Here is a 24,653-nt window from a genome sequence, read left to right as displayed (position 1 = left end):
CACGAAATTCGTCGTCCGCGCGCGACTGTCGCAGCCCTCGGCAGCGGTGCCATACATTTTCATAGGTTGACTTTTGTCGCGCGCGGCTGCGACAATCGCGACCCACGGAATTCTACCTTAAAGTTTCGTGATTGACATTGTCAAACTACACTAGCGCTTCACTATCGAGCGTGTTGACAAGTTGAACTAAATCAAAGTCGAGATTTTGACAGATTTGTCAAAATCTGTCTATCTATAGGGGAGGTAGGGGAGAGATGGGCAGTTGGGAGACATGATCAAATCAGAATAAAAGGGGGGTCCTTTTATTCTGATTTCTGATCATAGTTTTGTTTTTTTTTAATTGGGTAGTTTACGTTACCGACTGGTAACGGTGTTCATCCATAGACTATCTGTCATTTCTGTGAGTTGTCAAGAACAAACACTCGTAAAAGTACTTAAATATTTTGTTGCGGTTTCGGATCGTTATAAAGAGAAAACTAATGAAAGGTATGTGTATTTTCTATTATTAATTATTGATTGTCAAAATCTCCGGTTACAATTATAGTAAGTCGATGCAATCCACACCTATTATACCTTTAGAAGAGAGTACTACAGCAATAGTTAATGGGCCCCACGTTTTTATTTTAGTCTAATATGACCGGGACCACCTACGTAGGTTGACAGGTAAGTAACTATTTTTTATTTTCTAGTTTTCAGTGCACATAAGATAAAACCGTTTAACTTAAAAGTTTTTTTACCGATTTTTTTTTCAGAAACTAAGTCAAAAGTGTCCAATGCTCTCTATGGTAGGGAGGCTTTTCTTCGTCAGTGAAAAGGACCATGGGCAAAAATGTATGAAGCCTGGGCTCACCCACCAACAGAGATGAGACCACTTTGAATATACTTGTAAAGCACTAAATATAAAGATTTAAACTCATTTTTGCGAAGAATCCATGGGGTTATTTTGCTATAAATATTTTTCTCCGACCATAAATAAACTAATATTCTGCAAAAAGTAGTGCTGTTATGGCAGTGTAGGTTTTGTTATTGAACACCTTTAACTAGTTTTAATTCCAGGTTTAATGTATACATAAAAAATAAAACAGCTGCTAACAGTTAAAATTATTTTTGTTAACATTTCAATCAATATCAATAATAATGTCGTCTAAATATCCTGCCGGTAGATTAATTTGTGAGTGCCTGCCTAACCCTAGATACCATATTATTGAAATGATTTGAGCACAACTTCCTACTGAGCGTCTACCTGTTAGACACGAGCAGTAATACTGAGCGATGGCATCTCGACCCATTTCGTTTCTGTTAACCAGAATGTATACCTACGTAATATGTAAACCTATTTAGGTGTATATCTTTTTTTTGCCATGGAATTGAAGGTAGTGCCCATAGTAACAATTTTAGTACAACCAAAAACCTTCACAACGGCATATGCTATAACTCTGTTGGACAATGAGCCCAATTTGACTCATGGTCCTTTGTGAGGTTATAAATCTGCGCGAAAAATCCTTTATAGAATCTTGTTTCAGGTACCGTTGCCAACTTGATCTAGAGACTATTATATTTAAAATAGTGTTTAAATAAAGTTCTAAGTGTTTTAAAGTGATTAAGTGCCTACATTTAACGATGGCTAGAATGTTTTTGCTTAAATCTTTATTAGAAGAAGCTCATGCTTTAGATAATTTAGAAAAGCGTCAACAATCTGCTAGAATTCGTAGTTTACCTTTATTAACTCGCGATGATGACTATGTGAGCATATATAGATTGTCAAAGGAGCTAATTGACCAACTGGAGTCTGATTTACTGCCCCTGAAAAAGCCCACAAAACGTCGAGGCAAAGGACTTACAACTCGTTTAATTGTAATTTGATTGTAATTTTTAGGAAAGCTCTTTCATTATATCTAGCCGAATATAAGAAATGGCAATAAAAGTTGATAATGATCTGTAAAATCTGATTTTTTATGCAATAAATTGTGAAAAAGTGCCCATCCCTCCCCTACCTCCCCTAAAGTATGAAATGACATTACGAATCGAAGTGAAATGCGAGTTGTTGATCGAGTTTTATAGAATCCCAGTACTGTTCGTTAACTATGCCTATAGGTATGTACTACGCGGTTAGTGATTCAAGGATATTGCTACAAGTTGCTACTGTTTTGTTAAAGGATGTTTGAATGCAGAAGAACAATAATGTACATTAATAATGATCGATGACGGAGAAAATCACTTGAAACGATAAGGAAAATATCCTATATGCATTTTTTATCAAAGGCAGTTTTCACAATACTACTGTTTCTTTTAATTATTTCATATTAGATGACTCTTGGTTAGATAAGCAGAGTTGTTTAATGAAAAGAAACGAGGTTTTATTAACGTTCAAAAATTAAATTATTTTTTAAAAGAAAATAGAAAACTGTGCAACTTATTTAATTTTCATTGCTGGAGGCTTTGTTCACTATGCAAACAGCAATTATAGTTTTTGTAACTGTCTGTCACAATTTAGTACCTATTTTTCATCACAAAAGAGTTTTTAGTCACAAAAAAATGTTACTTTCTTTCAAACGTACATTAATGATGTTTAAGCTCTAGCGGTTTTTGTTCATAAATAAGGAAAAGAAAAAACAAAAGACTTCTGTCGAGATATTTAAATTCCGAGTAAATAGGAAAAAAAAATAGTTGGTTGTGATTCGTTGGTTGTCGGTCGCAAACGGATAACGTTGGTAAATTGGACATCTTTTGACTGTCGCGATTTCGTGCTTTTGATATTTTATTCATCAAAGATCTTATCCTGTCGAGCAAACTTACGTAAAAGGATTAGGAAGTTCATGTATTCGTCGGAACTTAGCTAATGTACTTAAGTATAATGTTTCGTTATTTGCCAAATAGGTAATTAACCAAATAGGTACTTGCCAAATAGGTATTAAGGTGCTCCATTTGAGTAAGCACTTATCGCAAGATACTTGATAGCCTTTTAATTAAAAAAAATTAAATGCGGACAAAAATTAATGTAAATACAATGATCATCATTATTATAAGCAGTAGGTTGTTTAATATGTATTCGTGCAAGAACTCTTATCAAGACTATTCACCTTTAGTTAAGTTCCTGCTCAAATAGAGTGTAAAACAGAAGAATAGTTGAAGTTAAATACAAAATGGATATTTAAAACCTTTTTGACACATCTAGCTAATCCCTCATGTGTTACAAATTCATGATCCTTCATTTATTTGAGTTCTCACCCGTTCTTTTGTGGCGTTTCCCTCGAAGCGATGTCGGTCTCACAAACCCGGGTTCGTTGTCTGTCATGTAAAAGTTAAATGAGGAAACCCTTTTGTTTAATATCTACATCCTCTTGTATTTTGTTTTAAAGGCTCCAGACCGGTTTCACCGCATTTCATTTGATAGTTAACTTACTACAACTGACCAAAGTGGAGGTATCTTTGGCAAAAACTTAATTTACGTCGTAAGTAGGACAGTTTACTATAGTTTGTTGAACCCGTTTGTTGTGACGACAGTAGTGTTGTAGCGAAATAAACTTTCGACATAAGATATTTTTTATGCGTTCAGAAACATGACCTATTTAAAATAACCAGCTTTTAATAATAGCACTATTAAATTATACAGAGTCTCCGGTCTTTTGTTCTGAAATTTAAAATTAAACAGCTACTTACTTTTTTTTGTGTAAATTTAAGTTTACACAAAATGTTCGCTATTAATGAACATAAGCTTGTTTTATGAAACTTCACTGAATTTTTTTACAAAATCTTGGTAATTCATTCCTCCTTTCTTTTTCGTCCTCATTTCGTTGTTCTTACATCGAGTATGTCTAGCATATCCGTGACGTTTTTATCCACAATGAATCTACTAAAAAGTATTAGATTATATTCCCGTATTATTGTTGACAGTTGTTATTGTTCTCATAAGTTTATGTGTTATTTATTGCAACAAGTTTAGTTTTACTTTAATTTTAATTTTAATAAGAAGTGTTTTTTGTTTTGTATAATTTTCTAGTTTAAATTCTATCATTATTTAGCGTATGTTGGTTAACCTAGAATTGGCGACTGTGTAAGTCCTAGTAATAACAAAAATTGTACCCTAAGCTTTATCTACACAGAAGCTGTTGGTAAACCCTGTAATAAATAAATAAATAAATAAATCTTATAATTATCGATCTGGTGGAAACAGATTTTTTTGTTAGGTATATGCTAAATGACATGAGGGTTTCCCGTCTATTTGTACCAAGCGACAGTAGAAGAACATTACACATCTACTTCAAGCAGCAGTTCAATTTTTAAATCCCAAAAAATGGCAATTATTTTTTGATGGAACAGCAAACACCAGTCGGGCACGAGATTCATATGAGGATAAGTTAATTAAAGGTATTAAGTATCTACAGGGACAAGGTACATCAGTTAATGAAGTGAATTATCCTATCATTCGGATTCACCTAAACAGACATGTAGCCCAAACTAAGCCGTGTGATACCGCGTATTTATCGAATTGCCTGTAACAGAAATTTAACCCGAGTCTGCTAATACAACAGCAATTAATGATAACGAACCTATCTAAAGCATTTATACGCTTGCTTGATTTTATATTCAGGTTTGAAACGGATCAATCAAGGAGGATAATTTGACAGAGATATAGACAAAGATTTTAAAGTCTAGAACCTAAACCGAAAGAGAAGCGAAGAAGTTACTGATTACAGAATTTGTAGGATTATGTGTACCTATGTAATTATTTTGAAATACCAACAATATAGAAAATACAGTTTATTCGTATATTACAAACATCAGCTAATATCCCATAAAATATTTCTTTTAGGTACATTTCTCCCATCAATGTAAGGCATTTCATTTCCGTCCAACTCAGGGACACACAATAAATACATGAGACGGATATTATGACGCACGTTCGGTACTTACAAATGTTATGAAATCGAATCAAAATATTTGTCGTTTAGTACAACAATGACAACTGATATTACACATATCGTCAAATAAGTACAATAAAATCGGATCGTATCGTAAGTCGGGTAATAAAACGTCACATAATGTTTTTGTAGTTACAGATATGTAAATGTATGCTTTTTATTGATACATATATGCATTTGTCATGGTATAGATGTGCATTGGTTGTAGTTACACATTACTTATGAGAAATAATAAGTGACTTGCAAATTCATTCACACACATCATCAGGTATGGCTATAGGTAGAAATAATCAAGCTTAATAAGGCTACTCAATATGTGGTTTACATGAAATGCATTAAATTCATTTTTCATCCCACCATCTCGGAAAGAGTAGTTTTACCCTTTGGTATCTGAGCGCAAAAGCCGTTTTTATCCTCTAGAGCGGCAAAGTGATTTGAATTTAGAACATCGTGTGCAATACTCCATTTGTGACAATCTTGATAAGACTTTTCAAACAAATACATATTAAGTAAATAAAATACTGCTTAAAATAATTATTCAATTAATTAAATATTTTTTATTATTGTTTTTACATAGATTTTTAACCTCGTTTCATTTTTAAACTGCTATTTCAAGTAAATGAACTTTAGTACGTACTTCTATTTAATTTGATACTCATATGTGCGCGCCATTTTGTTTTTTTTTGCATTTCCTCGATGAGGTGGGATGAAAAGTTACGAGTTGCACTCGAGTGCAAAGATTTTTCACCTTTGCTCTTTTGATTCCCTCGCTATCGCTCAGGATTCTAATTATTGAAACACTCGCTACGCTCTTGTTTCAATTTTAGAATCCTTCGCTTGCTCGGTCATCAAAATTGAGCACGCGGTTAAAAAGCAACTTTGCACTCTTGTATAACAAATAACTATTTCTTACTTCACGTACTCGTGTACACACTTCACGCAAGAACCTCTCGAGACGAAATATCCTGCTGTATTAACACCCAGGATATTGTTAATCCCAGCATCTAGACTGGAAAAACTTCGTTAAAATGCTGCGTGTTAAATACCCCAAGTTGTTAAAGATGGCGGATCGATTGAACCTCCTAGCGCCGCAGGCTTTGTCGTAGATCCTTGAGCCCTCAACGACAACCGAAATTGAATTAGTTAATTGCTTTATAACTATGCCGAATTCATCCTGAAGATATTTTATTAAACCCTTTTTAGTAACGTTTAATCTAGCCACAGAAGCGTCGCAAATATCTATACAAAATGGCGGTATACACAGTTACTGAAGATTAAGCTCTATACCTCTAGTGTCTATGCCACGTCCGTTCACGTCGTGTGGGAGAATTTCATGAGAATTCCTTTTGTATCATCCCTGAATCTGTGCACTGTAAAGGATTCAGATTATGTCTTGCAACTCTCATTTAAATTCCAAAGTGTAGATGAACAACCTAATATCCGAACCAGAAAGGACAATGCTATTCTTTGTATGGAAGTTGGGCTCAAGAGTTGCCCACAGTAACTGCATAGTGTATTATGTTCTATAGGCTTATAATAGGTCCCAGACCGAAATATTTCGAAATCTATCCCGGGAGTCCTGAGAAAAACTGGTTTGACTCTTATTCAATATTACGAAAAACATCCTTACGAACTCTTAACTATTCCACTTTTATTACCTTAATTGAAATGCATTATAATATTAATCGACAAATACGAGGTATTGAACGAGAATTTTTTTTACCGACTTCAAAAAATGGAGGAGTTTCTCACTCAGTTCGTTTGTATTCTTTTTACGTAAGTAAAAAAAACCGATTTAAACAATCATTTTATTGTTTGAAAGGATTTACTTTCCAAATAGTTCCTTTGTTATTCGGTCCAGGGTCTGGTGATAGAAACCTTAAAACAATAGGGAACTCTCGGAAATTGTAAGCACATATCGAATAAAAACTTGTCATTCGGGTATATGTCTCCGACACCACAAAACTGTGGAGGTTAAGACCTGACCTGCCGATGGAGACGACAGTGAGACGAGGGAACTCCTCAACGATAACTATTTACTACCTCGTGTTCGAGCTTATTTAATTCGTCCTGATAAGATTTTTCCATTGCCATTACGGATATTAATTGCATGACGCTACACGAACTTAGGACTGATTGTAGTAGATAGAGACTGAAAAGCAAGAGAAACAACAATTACCTTTAAACGTCTATTTCTGTTATTTTATCCTGTTAACAGTGAAACCACTAACTATCTGAATGTTATTTCAAGAAAAGAAGGTTGTTAGGTTTGTGGCTGCTTAAAATGGCTAGCTAACAATGGCTGGCTAACATGAGAACCGGTTTTTCTCTTGACCTCTGGGACCGATTTCAAAAATATTTGGAGTCCGTCTTAAGAGTGAAGTAAAGAACCTATTCTAACCATTCCCACTACTGGGCAAATGGCTTGGGCTTTATAAAGTGACTGTTCAAGTTTAACATTATAACCGGTTTTTTTCGGGACCTCTGGGACCGATTTCCAAAATATTTGGATTTCGTATTAACAGTGCAGTAAAGAACCTATTTCGACCACTTTCACTACTGGGCAAATGGCTCAGGCTTTGTTAAGTGACTATCTATGGAGAACATTTGAACCGGTTTTTCTCAGGACCTCAGGGACCGATTTCAAAAATATTTGGATTTCGTGTTAACAGTGCAGTAAAGAACCTATTTCGACCACTTTCACTACTGGGCAAATGGCTCAGGCTTTGTTAAGTGACTATCTATGGAGAACATTTGAACCGGTTTTTCTCGGGACCTCTGGGACCGATTTAAAAAATATTTGGATTCCGTGTTAAGAGTGAAGTAAGGAACCTATTTTAACTATTTCCACTACTGGGCAAACGGCTTGGGCTTTGTAAAGTGACTGTTCAAGTTGAACATTAGAACCGGTTTTTCTCGGGACCTCTTGGACCGATTTCCAAAATATTTAGATTTCGTGTTAACAGTGCAGTAAAGAACCTATTTCGACCACTTTTACTACTGGGCAAATGGCTCAGGCTTTGTTAAGTGACTATCTATGGAGAACATTTGAACCGGTTTTTCTCGGGACCTCTGGGACCGATTTCAAAAATATTTGGATTTCATGTTCAGAGTGCACTATGGAACCAGTTGGAACTACTCCCACTGCTGGGCAAACTTTGAGCCCAGACCCTGGCATTGTCCTTTGTCTTACATCTTACATTCATAATAATTCAAGTGACGTACTTATAGACATAGTTATTATAAGATAAGCAGTTGTGTCGCGGAAGTTTGTGTCTAATTATGTTCGAGATAATAATACGCTTGTTATTTTCTCCATGATTAATATTACTTGATGCATAGCTGCGGTGATGGGTGAATTGCAAGCTCGTGACGTAATGAATGGCGACGATGTTCGAGAGTTTCGGAAATAGGTTGAGTACTGCGAAGAGGGTAAGAGCAACTGCGGTTTTAGAATTGTTCCAATTAAGAGCGAAAATTGCTTACAGTGCCGAAGTATGAATTGTACGTGTCTTATAGAACAGATGTCAATTTCTGAATTCTGATTCTCGACCTTTTTACGTAGATGGGGAATATTTTACGCTTCGAGATATAAATAATTTTATTTCAATTTAAAAGAATTTCAATTTTCACGACGATGGATGTTATAGACGTCCTAGATTCTTTTTATGGCGGGAAATCATCATAATGATTAAAATCCGCCATGTTCTTTTTTAAGCCCTTTGTACCATGGCGCAGGCTCGACGTCATAGATTTTTTAATTACAACAGATACCATACTAACGACAAAGGCGATTATTTTCTGCCCCGCTTCGCTCACGTTCTAAGCCAGTATTCAGTGGTCACGTCGAAATTGCATCCGAAATGAAGTGGAAAGTCCTCAAGGGAGCGTGTTACGTCAAATTAATGTCACCATTCGTTGTGTTTAATAATATCTTGTACTGCAAGACATGCCAACGTTCAGAATGTTACGTATTTGTACATTATAATGTTACTATTGATAATAGGATTAGTACTGAGGTGAATGAATGACGAACAATATACTGCTGATATGCTGATGCGATCGTCTTGCCTCGATAAATCGGGCCTTGTCAGACTTCTACGTAGGTGCAATTATTTTTAAGCCTTTCTCTCTTTTTTTTTTCTTAACAATGCGTTGACCTACGATATGCTCTTATTACTGGAATTTTGCATTTATTGCAATATGTAAGAAGATCATTTTATTTTACACAGACTGTTAGAGTCTGCTACTATTTTATCCTAAGTAAGTTAAGTACATAAGCAAAGAGGTGTAACATAAAAAAATGGGATAAAATTAAACATGTTAAATCAAGTAGAATGCACTAAAAGCCGCGTAAAAGGTTCTGGTCGAAAAGAAATGGATTTTGATTTCAGAAATGTTTTAAGCGTTTTGTATCTCGGTCAAATTTTAATGGACAGCCATCACGGAGGACTTTTTGGACCTTCTACCCTTCACCAGTGAATCGAGAAATGGAAGTATTATCAGAACTTTTTCTACTGTAAGAATGTGCGTGCTATGGTTAAAAGGGAATGCTTTTTGCTATTTGTGGGTTTTTAGAAAAATGGTCACATTTTTTTTTATCTAGATTTAATTCGTGTCTGGTCATGCATAATAAGTTCGGGATTTCAAAAGATAAATTAAATTGTACGAGTTAAACCTTTTTTCACTAAATAAGAAGGAACATACTTACAATGTTTTCCCACAAAATTTTCTATTTACAAAACACGCAGGTGTCGCAAATAATTATAGTTCGGCCATTCAGAGAATGCGTTCCTGACACGTCGCGATTGAACTGACGACGTAACTTTGCAATGGCGTTGCAGTTACGATAAAAATATTTTTGCTGGTTGTTTACCGTTTTAACAATTGAGGAGCATTAAAACAACATTATTATATCAATAATCAATGAATGTAGTTACGTCGTCAGTTCAATCGCGACGTGTCAGGAACGCATTCTCTGAATGGCCGAACTATAATGATTGACAATAGCGTCTGGAACAATCCACAATCCAACCACTATCCAGCAGAGCAAGTGTTAACCCAGAAGTATAGCATTGTTTCGTCGCAAAAAACTTAAATGGCTCTCACTTAAACTTGATTTATGGCATTTCTTAAGAAGATACTTATAATTCGAAGCCATGTTATGTGTCTTAGTGAAAACTGCATGAAAATTGTTTTTGCTGCAAACATACAGACAGACAACTGCTTAACCCGAGATAACTACAAGACTTACCGTAGCCGGATGGTGACAAAAACTCTATGTCCTTCTCCCGGGTCTAAGTTACCCCTCGAATTTTCAGTTCAATCGGTCCTGCTGATCACGCGTGAAGTCGTGACAAAGGGATATAGAGATTCATTTTTATATATACATACAGATAGTGTAGTGGTACCTAAATGAAGAAAAATAAGTTAACCTTCTATAATCTATTATTCAGTATCACCTGTTAGCATCGCGTGACTTACTAACGGGAGCGCGTGAGAGATTGTAATTTTTCTCTCGAAGTTTCTCCACTTACACAAATTGTTTCTGTTGTCTTGATGAATGACTCTCATTGCTAACATTACTACTTGCTCATGAAGTTCACGGTCGTGGCATTTTCCAGGTGTTACGATTTAGTTGCTGTAGTAAATATTTAATGGCAAGACGTACATATATTATGGGTAAGGAAAAGGATATAAAATAAGTTATAATACCTTCTTACTTATTGCTATGTTACCTAATTAATTATCATAAAACTGGTCGGTAGACTTAGCTATAAATTACAGCTAAATAAAAAAAACATAGTGCTGGTCTAAGCTGAAATAAAGCACCGAACTACAACATTGTAAGCGCCATGCGCCGTAATGTGGTAGTACCTAGCATTTCAGCTTGAATGAGTAATATTTCTTAATTCTTTTGTTTTGAAATTAATTGTTGTCTATTACATAAACTTTTATAAAAAAAAAAAACAGTGATCGATTTCCAGTGCAAACAAATCTAAATAGTGTCAATTGAGCGGGTCAAGTCAGTTGATGACGCCGTGCCACGCCTCCGTCTTTCTGACACGCTAGGTACCATAGATATTGTGATGAACTTTACCTGGGAACTTAATTACAAAGGATAATTGTAGAAGAAAGTTATTGTATGAACTTTATTATGGTTAATGAAGTACTTAACGTAAATTGTTTTAAATTCTATACACTGTGCGTCGTTTCTTCATTTTCCTTTATGTTCTGTTTGTGTTTTCTTTTGTTTTACAAATTTATTCATTTCCAATGTAAACAAATCTAAACAATGTCAATTGAGCGGGTCAAGTCAGTCGATGACGCTGTGACACGCCTCCGTCTGTCTGACACGTACATAGTGACGTCAATGTGTTAATTTAACGTTACCTAGTCTGGAACTTAATTACAATTGACATTGGCTGAAATAAATTATTTAACCTTGTTTTTCATGGACATCTTTTTTTAAATCGACGTAATGTAGTTATAAAAAAATAAGTTCTTGGATGGTCTCAAAGAGACCGGAAGATAGTGCTGAAATTGTAGCTTTATCACTATACTCCAACCCGAATAAAAATTACCTTTTTCAAGCTATAAAATCATTCGTGTACCTTCAAATAAATCGGTTCAATACTTTTGGCGTACAAGCTGGACAGACAAGCAGGCAGAATTTCTTTCGCATTTATAATAACAAAAAGGGTTAACTTACATTTTCAATTAAACCACCAAGTAACGTAACCGCTCAAAATTCCGAAAGAAATACCTTTTTGACTTTGACCCTGTACCTCGAAAGCCCGCAGACCCGCACATTCGAAATCTTTTCCAGAACATTCCAACATGTTTCTGTGCACGTCGAATATAAAAGATAGGCCAGTAAACCCTCGTTAGTGACAAAAGAGGCCACATGTATACGAAGAGATAAAATAAAATAATATTCATCTATTCGTGAAGTAAGGAAAGCTGCCTTTTATTTTTTATCTACATTTGCTACTGGGTTTACCTCAGGCTGCGAAAAGGATTACCTGTAAGTAAGTAATTACTGAGTCGGTGATCTGCTGACCTAGAGATACATACGGCTCAGACATCAGGGCTTGTTAGGTGATTAATTAAACCTGCAGCTCACTCGATAAGAAGAAGAAGTTACATAACATAGTTACTAGATTACATTTAAATTACTTGAGATAAAGACGATGAAAGTCATTGTGACATTCAATAAAATCTTATAATCTGCTTAGCTGTTTCCTAACTATGTTGGGGTCAACTTCCATACTAATCAGATGCAGTGCAGCTAGCTGAGTATGAATGTTTTACTTGGAGTGACTGTTATCTAAAATTGAGGATGACATCCCAGATATTTTGGGAATCCTATACCTCTTGGAAAGACTGTATCTCCCAGGTGATCAAACATCTCTTATTTACTTGGCATGGAATGGAACATTGGATATTCTGACTTCTTGTTCCACATATTAAAATATGTCAGCACTAACTTGCTTATCGAAGACAATTGACCCAACAAATCACTAAATTAATTTCGCCAATTACTATTTATTGTAGATACACAATCTTATTGAATTTGTGAAGAGCCTGTATTAATCAAATGTGAGGGTGCCCGAGTGATAAGATGTCAGACTTTATCATAGTAGCTCTTATCAATTAAACGTGGGTTAAGTTAACTATTCAGTACGAGATTTAATTAAGAAAATAATTAATTACTGGGTGACTGAGCTTTGGATAGAGGATAAGTGTTGCTGTTGTTGACCGGTTAAGACTATAATGAAAATAATTTCACAAAAATAAAAATTAAATAATGAAGCAGCACATAATATGTCATAGATATAGCTAATTATAAAAAAACTGCATTCGCTCCAAATGATTTTGGGATAAAAGCAAGAGGATGATGACGATAGTATGAAAGAATGCGTATACAAAGCTGGTAGTTTCTGATTTGTATTAACAAACACAAGATTGAAATAATCTTACCTTCTCGCATGTCTAGCGTTTCTTCCAAGAAAAGCACTGCTTTTTGACGATTGATTTTTGATGATTTTCTTTTGACGTATTAACATTCTATCTGCTAAAAAACGCGCAAGGGTTAAACAGAGTACATAAGTAATGCGTTAAATTAAATCGTTAAGTATGTTACATCATGCATATAAGCCTCATTATGGTAATAACATTGAGTTTAAGTATAAGGGTAGGTTCATATCTGACGGAACATACGTCGCGTATTTTCGGTCGCGTAACGCCAAAACAGACAAATATACGATAAAACATTCAATCATTCACACCTAACCGATGATGCGTTAGTACGTCAATCATACATTTACGATACGCTCGACGCATTTTCCGTCAGATATGAACCGACCCTAAGTTTGCAGTCTGAAACGTGCTTGTCTACGACCGATAAGATCAAAGTTGGTACATAAAACTTTAGAATGTTACAAATATGACATCAATGACTTTCATTGAATAATTTACTGCATGAAATGATGCTTTGCGTTTATTTAGAATATTATTTTCTTATTTAACATCTGAAAGACGATTCTTTATGCAGCCATGTTGGAGCGGCACCACACGAAACAAAATTTTGCCCCTTTTTCCTTTTAAATAAAAAGTAAACAAAAACAACCTTTAAATCCTTTATTTTAAACGTTATTAAAACGTAATTCTGAGTGACACTGTGATTTTGCATGAGATTTAAAACCCGAGGTTGCTCTCACCTTCAAATTAGGCGAATTTCACTGTTTACATAACCCACACCCTTGACAGCTGAAATATATACGTGCGATTACGTTCCTATCCTCCGGGGATTAACAGAGACAATTAGTGACAAATCACCGATTAAAGTACACATAGCAACGGGATTAATTAAATGTTAGATTAAACTTAGATTAACTTGGAAATCTTCGATTGAAGTTCAGGTACCTATCAGTGGATGGCGTGTTTACGGCGTTACTTGGTACATCAGAGAAATCAAAATGCTTCTGCGTTCTTTCATCATGGTGTTGATTCTGCTCACCAGCTCATGATAAAGGAAACCGCTGGCATATCCAAAATTTATGACGTTCTTAACTCTGGATTCAATATAAGAATTCTATTAGTTGTGTACACATTCGTATGAGTAAAGTCTTGGGCATAAACTTGGGTAGATGTAGAAGAATGGGTTGACGAAAGAATCGGTGGTTGGATTTTGACGATATGAAAAACTTTGATTGATTTTTTTTTGTTTGTTTGATTTGACTGTAAAAAATTCACATATGAACTGACTTCAGATAGAGAAGTGTGTTGGATACTGCACTAACCAGCAACTAACATTGCAATAGATATAAAAATCGTCTGCGTCAGGATCCCTTTCACAATTATTCGATCCTTTCGAAATACATATAAAGAGTTGCTACCTAATTGCTACCAGCTACCATTAGTTGCTACCAATAGGTACAGGACTTAGACAATACTGAAAAATTAGGGTGTGTCTGAGCCTATTGTCGCCTGTTTACAACTTATGTAAAGTAAATCATTAATTCTAAAATTCCCGAAAATCAACAACAATGTAAAAAGTTTTAACTAAGAAAATATTTACTGGTAATCGTGAGAGACTTTTCGCAAACAATGTTAGGGGATTTTGCTCGACAGTACGCCATTGTTAGTTCATCGACCTCCATGCTTAATTGCAAGGAAATTCTACATTCGAATAAATTGACTTTACAATTAAAACGGTTTCACGGCTCGAGAGATTGTTTTAACTGATTCCATTCCTGTTCCCTTTTCAAGGAAGATAAAAGGAGGCTGTTATTTCAAATACGTTTATTATTTATTAATTAATTCGTGATTTGATTTTGTTATCTACTAGGTAATATTTACGTAACGAAACGAACATAATATTAATAAATTAAGAAAGTATTTACTAAGTAATTTAGAAACTGTAAAGTTATTATACTGAATGCTATAAGTGAGTTGTACGAGCATAATTTAGATTTATGATAAAACGAGCTAAATCTGCCAACAGATCTGCCAACAAATTTAAGAATTTAAGATAAAGTGATGTTTCTGAATAAATATTTTTGCTTTCTTTACTTTTTCGAATTTATAGCTTCCAGTAGAAATAAAATAAAAGTATATTTTCCCTGCTCAGAAAATTATCTCCAATCGTTCCATTAGTTAAAAATACTTCGCTACAAGTTTAAAACCCACAAGACATGACATCTGACGTCATTGTTCGGTGAGCTGTCAATCAGGACCTGCACTAACATGAAACCTATTGCGAACAAAACACGCCACTATTATGACGTCACAAGACGGCTCCTAACAATACCATAGTGTATGCAACCTTTGTAGAGGTGAGTCCATAACCTTGGGGAAGAACAAAGGATTCCATGACCTACAGCAAGGAATACTTCGTTATATTTAGAACTAGCTTTTGCCAGTGGTTTCACTTGCGTTCCGAGAAAACTAATGCCCGTACTGGGAAAAAATATAGCCTATATTAAGTTTTGTATAAGAGTGTAAGAGTGTGCGTGTAACAGTAAAATATTTTTTCAAATCGGTACCTACAGTAGCTTCAGAGCCTTTAGTTTCGGGTATAAACAAACAAACAAAAAATCCTCTGTGTATATTGATCGACGATATTTTTAATAATGAATCATTTCTTCGTGTGTAGGTAACAACATATGGTGGCCGGCGTTTGTCTACCATACCTACTTTAATCATATATTTCTAATGCGAAGGTATCTAGTTGTAATATAAAATTCCACGAGAGCAAGAAATAATAAAAAATCATACACAAATGTCAAAGAAAGAATCATAAAATATTAAATCTCCAAAAAAGTTTTTGAACTGTGTAAAAGTAATATAATTTCAGCGTGTTGTTAGATAAAAGTTCTCATAAAAAGCACTCAGTGTCAGTCACTATGTTAAATGATTGAGACTCTTACCTGTTTTATTTTTATAGTAATATTCAGTGCTATCAGAACAATATACTTATAACCTCTTTAAAGCCGCTCGACTGTCTAAAATGCATAAAATTTGGATATAAAAATGTGATCACAAGTTCAAGATTTATGCGACATGAGAATTAGCTCGTAATTTCGAAAAAATAAAACTATGTAAAAATACCCTTTTTATGAAAGTAGCCTGTAATATTCAGGTGCAAAGCTTGCCCTGATAACAAATGCATTATTAGAATATACTATTAAAAATAGGTAACAAACAATTTAAGCAAGCTTCTATTGATGTTATTCCAATTAACCTTATCTTTACTGCTTTGTTGTGAGTGCGGTTTCAAAATTAAGTTACCTACGGGTCGAATGTTATCTCGCCGTCCGGGAGGGAGCTATCACTACACAAACAAACGAACAGATAATCATATACATAGATATACAGGTCACGCCTATATTTCCGCGAGTACAGTAATCATGGAGAGCAAAATGACTAACGGAGGTGCCATAGCAGAAAATTGCCTAAGAAAGTAGCTCGCTAGTTAGGTACTGTTTTCGCCCTTGTACACCTTCTTTGGACCCGACTATTTTTTGTAATACCAAAATCGTTGAGATGTCTCAAAGAACCTTTTGGTCATGCCCACCGTACGTATTTGACCTAGAAGCAGGCGCCTGCCCTACCTGAATTATGGCGTCTCCGCTCATCTTTCCTTACTCCGTGAGTACAATCAATTTTGTTGTCACAATTTTATAGTTAACTGTTAATAAATTTCTGGAAAAATAATCAAGTTTTGCAAGAATCTGCGAATACTGCTTAGCAAGGCTAAGCCATTGGTTACTACAAATATTAATGCCAAGGGTGCTTCTTGAAAAGGGTCTCTGGGCCCCACTTATCTCTGTCCATGCTGAATTTCTACTCAATTGGTTTATTCGTTCTAGCGTGAAAGTGTAACAAACAAAGTCATTTCGCATTTTTAATATCAGTAGGTAATGATTTCACTTTGTAAAGGAAGCTCGTATTCAGAATTCACGCGAAACAAACACGATTTATTCCAGATACTTTAACTGGCGTTTGGGTTTCAATATCCTGAACGAAAAAGGTTTAATGAATATCTACTGTCAATTAATTGTGGACGATTTATGGTCGTTTTTTAATTACAATTTGTAAATTGCGTTTCTGATTGACTCCAGTGGTACTTAGCAAGGCACCAACCACAGACTGCAGGCTAAACTGTCGACCAGGTTTCGGGCGATAGTTGGCCGACAGTTTAGTTTGAAGGATTTTTTTGTGAATCTCTTGAGACTTTTAGCCGGCCGATAGGGACGACTGTTGTAACGTGGGTAATAGTATTTCTCTATGCTCTATGCTTACTGATTTAGAGCCCTATCGAACTATCAGCAGAAAACTTTGGCATGTTCGAGTGCCTCTACCCGGATTTAAGAAAAGTGATATTGGGTTTTTCATATGACATTTACTCAGTTAGCTCGCAGTCTAGATTTGTTGTTCTGTGAACTTGGATGACTAGTTGTTTAGGCAAGCGGATCTTATCGGGTTATCGGTAATTCCTAGCAATTGATTCGCGAAAACAGTTTTGTCGGTTAATATTTTCCTTGTTACGTAAATAAATAGAAAATATTCATCATCAAATTGTGAATTTCTTCCTTTTTTGAAATTGGTTGTAAATACAATGTATCTGTTTACATTCTATCTACACGCTTCCCGAAACCAAAGCAGGCTTATCTAAAAAATATTTAATAACAAGGCCTATGGCCTAATTAACCACGGGTTAACGATATCATCACACGCTTATTATACGTGATTTTCGTGTCATACATTGTTAATTATTTTATGAACCGAAACTAAGATGGAGAAATATATTTTTTTCATACGTGACTTATATTTGGTGTATTAAATCTGTTATTTGACGCCTTTATTTATTTTTTTATCTGCTTTTCTGCAGTTCTATATCCGTGAAATTAATTAAAAGTCTTAACGAATGGCAAATATTCAGGTAAACTTGTAAGCGCTTACATAACGCTACTCATTACGCACCTACTCCCAACGTGGATAATTTACTCAGTCGTTAATCACGAAATTGATTACAACACACCCTTCGGCAGATAAATTAAGCTTATACCATGTAAGATGTTTGTTTACAAGTTCTAATTGACGTCGGAATCGAGAGTAAATGTTATAGCAAAAGGTATGTTAATAAAGAAGTGTGCTACAGGCTGCATGTAGGCCTGTATCTTTCTCATGTGTCATGTTGAAGCTTCTTAATTTTTAAGAACAGTTGAGGTACTTAATTCATGGCTGTGGGATTGTTCGAAAGAGTTACCGCGGCCTGGTACTTAAAAGGCCTACGACGGAACACGACGGTTTTTAGTCAGTAAGAGTCTGACACTCCCTCACCGCTGCTAACCCACGGTGGGAGGGATCATTTGATGATTTTTGACGTCGTTAAAAAAAAGGTACCTTAACAAAATTTTCCTTCATTCAATAGTGCCAAAAACCTCTGTAAGAACGAAACTACCTATCAGTTTTATAATTTATTTTATTGTACAGCCTTTTCAGAGAAAGTTCATGTTACAGTGCAGTTATTGCAACGAATTACAGGATATTTCGGCAAAATCATAAAACGGTACAAAGTAGCTTTGTTATTGAATGAGTTATTTATGACTCAGAGCTGTTTGATTTCGTCTTATTTTATCACCAAATTAACTGTGACGTCACATAATAATCATAATGAAGACATATTTGATTGGTTACGACGTTCGTAGTAAGATGATGCAACCGACCTAGTAAACATAATAACGATTACGTATTTCTATTGTTTCAGGTTCAAAGGAGGCTGTAACAGCTGTTACTGATTACGTTGACAATTTTACTGGTGAGTTAATAAATACAATATTATAAGGAAACTTAAATCGTTATGTAATATATTTCACTCAGACACAGCGACTGAAATCCCAGGTAAGATACGGATACAAGAAAACATTTCAAAAAATCAAAATCTTTTTATTTCACGTAGGCCTTTGCCCACCTATGAAACGTCACACTAACTGCACATTTACATTATCAATCTGAGCTGTTTGGTTAAAATTGATAATCTCAGTGACAACAGAACCAATTGGAAAATGCGCGGAGTACCTATATCCCAAAGCATACTGGTGAAACGTCTGGCAGAAGCTACTAAAACAGATTTGTACTTATCTATTTTTAGAAAATTGAACTTTTTGTTGGAAAGCTCAGCTAGAAAAAAGATAATTCACGTTCATACGTGTACCTGAAATTCAGTAGCATTGTAGACAGCCTTGAACACGTCATTCGTCTAACAATTTGTCTGAAAGCATTTCAGCTTTTGTTTATACAAGTTTTCACCTAGCCAGAATAAAATGATAAAACTGCTGAACTTTTACATAACAATGTAGGAGGAAAATAAATTACATCAGCTTGTTTTTATTTTAATTTAAAAGCGTGTCTGAAAACGTGAACATGTCTGAAAGTTTGAACTAATTAGAGATTATTTGTTTGTTTTTATTCTCAAGTATTTACATATAATAATATTGACTTAATTATAACTCTGAATAAACGTGGGGTATTTATTGTATGTTTTTGTGAATATGATTCTAATTATTGAGCTGGAATGTAAAATGCAAATTGGCGCAGACATTTTTTAATGACCCAGAAAGTTCAAACTTTAGACAGATAAGATTAATGTTTATATAGCATGTAGACCACACATAGAATTTATATCAAAATAGTTAGACTACTAGTCATTATCACTACCTACATAAGAAATCATAGAAAAGTAATAGTCGTTTTCAACTATTCTTAGCCTTTTTTTAAACATTTTGAAATAGTGTAATTCTTAGCCTAAGCATGGCTTTGTAAAAGTATTATATGAGACTGTTCTGTTTTGACATACGTAAAACATGGGACATACAAAAATAAATTTTAAAGTTAGAACATTCTACAATTTTAAAGATAATTATTTGATTATTGTATCATTAATTACCACATGCACTTAAAGCACTCACCAAACAATATTATTAAAAACATCGACGAGACAAGCATTGAAAAACATGAAATCTCTCGATATCTCTATTCGGAAGGTCACGGTGTGACCCGGCTATCGGATGGGACGATGGGACAACATCAATAGATATTGGGTTCAATAAGTTTGGAGGCACAGCTTATAGATTACACATACGACAATACACAGGAATACAGGGGATTTTATCTGCTATATACACGTAAGCAATATTATATCTGGATTGTTTTATCAGGTAAGCAAATCAATTGAAGTAAGTACTACACTACGATAGGGTAAACAAATAAAAATTCTAGTTTAGCTATTGATAACTGATACACATTACAACTGGTAGACTTTATGAAATAACACATGGGTATGAAGTATCTCTTGCTTAATAGGGTTGTTTCCAATTTTCGGAAACCTATTTAGATCTCTAGCTTCTAAATAATTTTAAGATCACCCTCTCTTTCATTTTTCGTCTCAAATCTTTTTATTTTTTATGTATTACATGTTTTTCTATTTGTCTTAAAATATTGCTCAGAAAACGCTAGATCACGTGACTGTGCAGTCAACATTCTCTGTTCATTCCTTTACATTTGAAAGGAGAGAAAACGAGAAAAAACTAACATACCAACTAATGGATTTCTTAATTTTAATAATGTATTTTTATAAAATAGCTACAAAAACTATAATATTTTATACATATAGATTATTTTTATACATTTGCACAAAAATAAAATACCTCAAATGTTTTGAGTTGTGTACGCGGAAAAATGAAATGGTGCAAAGAAACGTAAAGTTTGTGTTTATTTATATTGAGGTTATGTTTGTGTCCGCGTTCGAAAAGATTTGATGATTTTTCAAAAAACTTAAATTAAATGAATGTCTACAAGGTTTGTGTTGTGCGAGACTGTAGAAATACGACCATTATAGTTCGGCCATTCAGAGAATGCGTTCCTGACACGTCGCGATTGAACTGACGACGTAACTACATTCATTGATTATTGATATAATAATGTTGTTTTAATGCTCCTCAATTGTTAAAACGGTAAACAACCAGCAAAAATATTTTTATCGTAACTGCAACGCCATTGCAAAGTTACGTCGTCAGTTCAATCGCGACGTGTCAGGAACGCATTCTCTGAATGGCCGAACTATAGTGCTCTAAATAAACTGTTCATCCTCGTACCGCTGAATAAAAATCTTGGTTATTGGCAAAGAATTGAGCGACCATAAAAGAGTCTACTCTTGGCAGATTGGAACTATCAGCTTTCATAAATGCTTTCTCCATAATTCTTTAGCAGTTGTATCACTTAAATGCAATTAAGACACAGAACTTCACAGAAGCAAGTAAACAAAACATTAATTCTGAGGTTATTTCGATATATCTGTCACTGTCAAATACTTGTCATTGTCAAATATAGAAAGGATGACGTCATCGGTCTCTTCTCGTCGTTTTTAATGGCGTGACGTCACAGGCTCAAAATTAAAATTTCATAAATTAATTAAAAAATAATGTCGGGACAATAATAATAATGTCGGGACACCTTTTCACACACGGTCGGTTAGCCCCACGCTAAGTTATTAATTAACTTGTGTTATGGGTGCTAACACAACTGATAAACTACATATAGCTACATATATACATATTTATAAATACATATTGTAACACCCAGACCACGACCAACAAGCATGCTCATCACACAAATGTCGATCGAACCGGGAATCGAACCCGGGACCTCAGATTCGGCAGTCCGGCTTGGTGACCTTTGCGCCACAGAGGTCGTCAAAAAAAAGAGGTCGTCAAAAATATATGGTCAGTTATAAATAATATAATATAGCTTATCGTGTTTCTAGTTTTGTGAACTTTCGGTGCATTTATTTAATTTTAACTAAATGAATACTAGGAAACAACCCTAATTCACAGCAAAACTATATTATCCTCCTGCCTTATATCGGGTCGGTTTAGCATATTTTGTCCTTCCTTACTCTTCCATCTTCCATCTGCCGCCATCTCACAGATTTTTGCAGTAAACATTATAAGAAAAGGAATACCTACATAAAAATTGTCTGGCCACCTTTACAACGTACTTTTACGACCAGAACTTGACAGAATAATCTAGCATCAAACTAATTTCATCCAAAATTGTGTACTTAATTCCGGTGTCTGAAAAATTAAGCTCAATTTGACACCTCCCGGCGACTGTCAACTGAACGCCGTTTTATCTATTTGTGTATGTTAAGAGACAAACACACTGTGTGATAAATAAAACACGTAAGAATATAGTTTACGAAATAAGATTAAGAAAAAAGACGGGTAAATATGAACCATTGAAGTCAGAAAATAACTCGTTTACATTTAGCACGCTTTCCATTCTGTATAAATTGCGATAAAATTACTAAAATTATCAACGAGTTATGTTATAGTTTGTGTCAGTTCATATATTTTCAGTCAGTCAGTTTATAGATTTAATAATGTGGTATGGTTTTATACCACAGTATGAAATCTACTCCATGAGGTATGTGTAATTAACTTAGCAATGTATAAAATAAATAAAAACAAATGCTTCTTCTTAGTTATGTGGTCGTGCCTTTACCGTAGAAACGTGTAAAAGTAAATTGTCTTAGACAAACGCTCTTTCTTTTTCTATATAAATTGAGATACCTACTTAGTTCTTTGACTTGGTAATTTATCCTCATGAAGCGGGAATTACGTCGTTATTTACAAGCTGTGTGTGTAGTGTAATTATTGAGTACATGACTCATTTTGTAATCAGAAATTGTCAATTAAAACCAAATTAATTATATTATAATATTTTACTCTGGCTTCTGTGACACAGGTCTCACCTAGCTCAGGAGCCAGGGCTTCCAATATAATTGTGCCTTATTTTAATGCCAATAAAAAATTGATCATTATCAATTAATGATGATTTTCACAGAGTTAACGAAACCAAGTACATACGAGTAAATATCGCGACAATACATTATGTGGGAGATAAAAGGAAAATATGTAGATTATGTTGAAATTTTATATTATTCATGTAAAACCAATTTTTAATTAGTCACCACTTTTCCATTTTGATCAGCGTCTTGGGAAATGATCGTGCCTATAAGTTTTGTTGCCAACAGTCACTTTGTAATTTACTGTTAGTTGCTTATATAAATTTATATGTACAGTTCTTGGAAAAGCTCTTTGGGAACCGCAACTCATCTCTGTTGGAACGCTTTTAAACTACCCTTTGCTATGGTAAATAGATCAATATATACGTATCTGAGAGCAGAATAGCCTTTATTTTTATAAACTTAAGAATTAGTAATGTTTCTTTAACTATAATCAATATAATTTTGTTAAACTCTCCTCAGGGATTAGTTAATTACATCCATTGAAAAATTTAAGTATTTACGTTATGTAATAATATAGAAATGAGTAAATATTGAAAAGAAACTGTTGAAAAAGACTAAAGACAATACAAATAAGAAATGACATTAATGTGCTTTAAAAAACTTGCAAAAAGGGCTTCCCAGTAACTTCTCAGTTCTAAGTAAGACAGCCAATTTGACGGGAACTTCCTTTCTGCAAACTTGTAAACCGTGCTGATACATGTATTTCAATGTTCTATTGTCTTTCAGCTTCTAGAACATTTCGACTCGTAATGGAACTTTGCGACGCGACGTTGGAAACGAGAACTTTCAAGGACCGTCTTCAGACTAATATTAGAAGTATAAAGCTGAAAATGTATTTTTGTTTGAACGCACTTGTCTCAGGATCTACTGGTGCGATTTGAAAAATTCTTACAGTGTTAGATAGCCCATTTATTGAGGTATGCTATAGGCTACTCTTTCATATGGTTACTCGAAGAAATTTGTACAGTTGGCGGGTGAAACCGCTAGCAGAAGCTATAGTAACCTACGATACAGATCTATTTTCCCCTCGTGTCGTAGTAAAGAACCGTAGACTTGTGTTTTTCCCGTGTATGTCAAGATCTCAGATTGGAGACTAACAAGGTGTCAGCAGTAACGAGTGACCTTTGGGGTCACCGCGACCCAGCACGCGTTGCAAGTTGTTCTGGAACTCCGCAGCGATGGCGACGAGAGATAACGTGTAGTATTCTAATGTTGAGACGTGGAAACTACGCGATGTTTTGTATGGTTTTTGGCGAAAATAGCTCTCCAAATGATGCGTAGTTTTTGTTTCGACATGTTCATATATATTTTCTTTTGTATTAATAGCTGGGGGCATTCATTTCTAGAGAGGGAAATGCTTACAATTTTATCATATCAAGAAATATGTCTGGGGCAAAGTGGTTTTTAAATAAGAATATAAAAAGAGGCATGTTAGTTTTAGGTAATCATTTCTGAAGCTATGTATAATCGGGTTTTATAATTTTGGTATGTCGTTGAGTCGATGTCAGATCTAGGTACCTACTGAGATTATTTTTAAAGCCTTCATCAGAGAGATAGATCAAACTTTCACCTAGATAGTGACAGCTAGATTGCTAGATTAATCTTGAACACTTAGTTGGTTTAATAAATGGATAACTTAAGATGGATCATCTTAAGTGGCTCTAATTAAATGGTGTCTCGCAACTTTGATCCGTTGGTAATTAACCTTAAAATTTGTTTTGTCAATGTAATATTATCTATTTAGAATAATTTATTCGCTTATTTTACTTTGCTTTGCTAATTAATGCGAGTGAGCATCTGCATTAATTAGGGATGTTTATGATCGAATTTTAATGGGTTTATAAAAAATCTTA

The 24,653-nt window shown here is 34.6% G+C and overlaps 1 protein-coding gene across 2 annotated transcripts in view; it reads left to right on the top strand.

The window, feature by feature from the left end:
• The window catches only part of LOC124638029 (adipokinetic hormone/corazonin-related peptide receptor variant I-like), a 109,913-nt gene that overhangs the window by 30,652 nt on the left and 54,608 nt on the right, over positions 1-24,653 (top strand). For both annotated transcript variants that reach the window (XM_047174801.1, XM_047174802.1), the window contains exon 2: positions 18,700-18,750. The gene's annotated coding sequence lies outside the window, so the exon portion shown is untranslated. The remainder of the gene's footprint in view (positions 1-18,699; positions 18,751-24,653) is intronic.

This window comes from Helicoverpa zea, chromosome 17, assembly GCF_022581195.2.
Source record: "Helicoverpa zea isolate HzStark_Cry1AcR chromosome 17, ilHelZeax1.1, whole genome shotgun sequence".
In the NCBI taxonomy this organism is placed as follows: Eukaryota; Metazoa; Arthropoda; class Insecta; order Lepidoptera; family Noctuidae; genus Helicoverpa; species Helicoverpa zea.
This window is presented reverse-complemented; position numbering and strand designations above follow the sequence as displayed.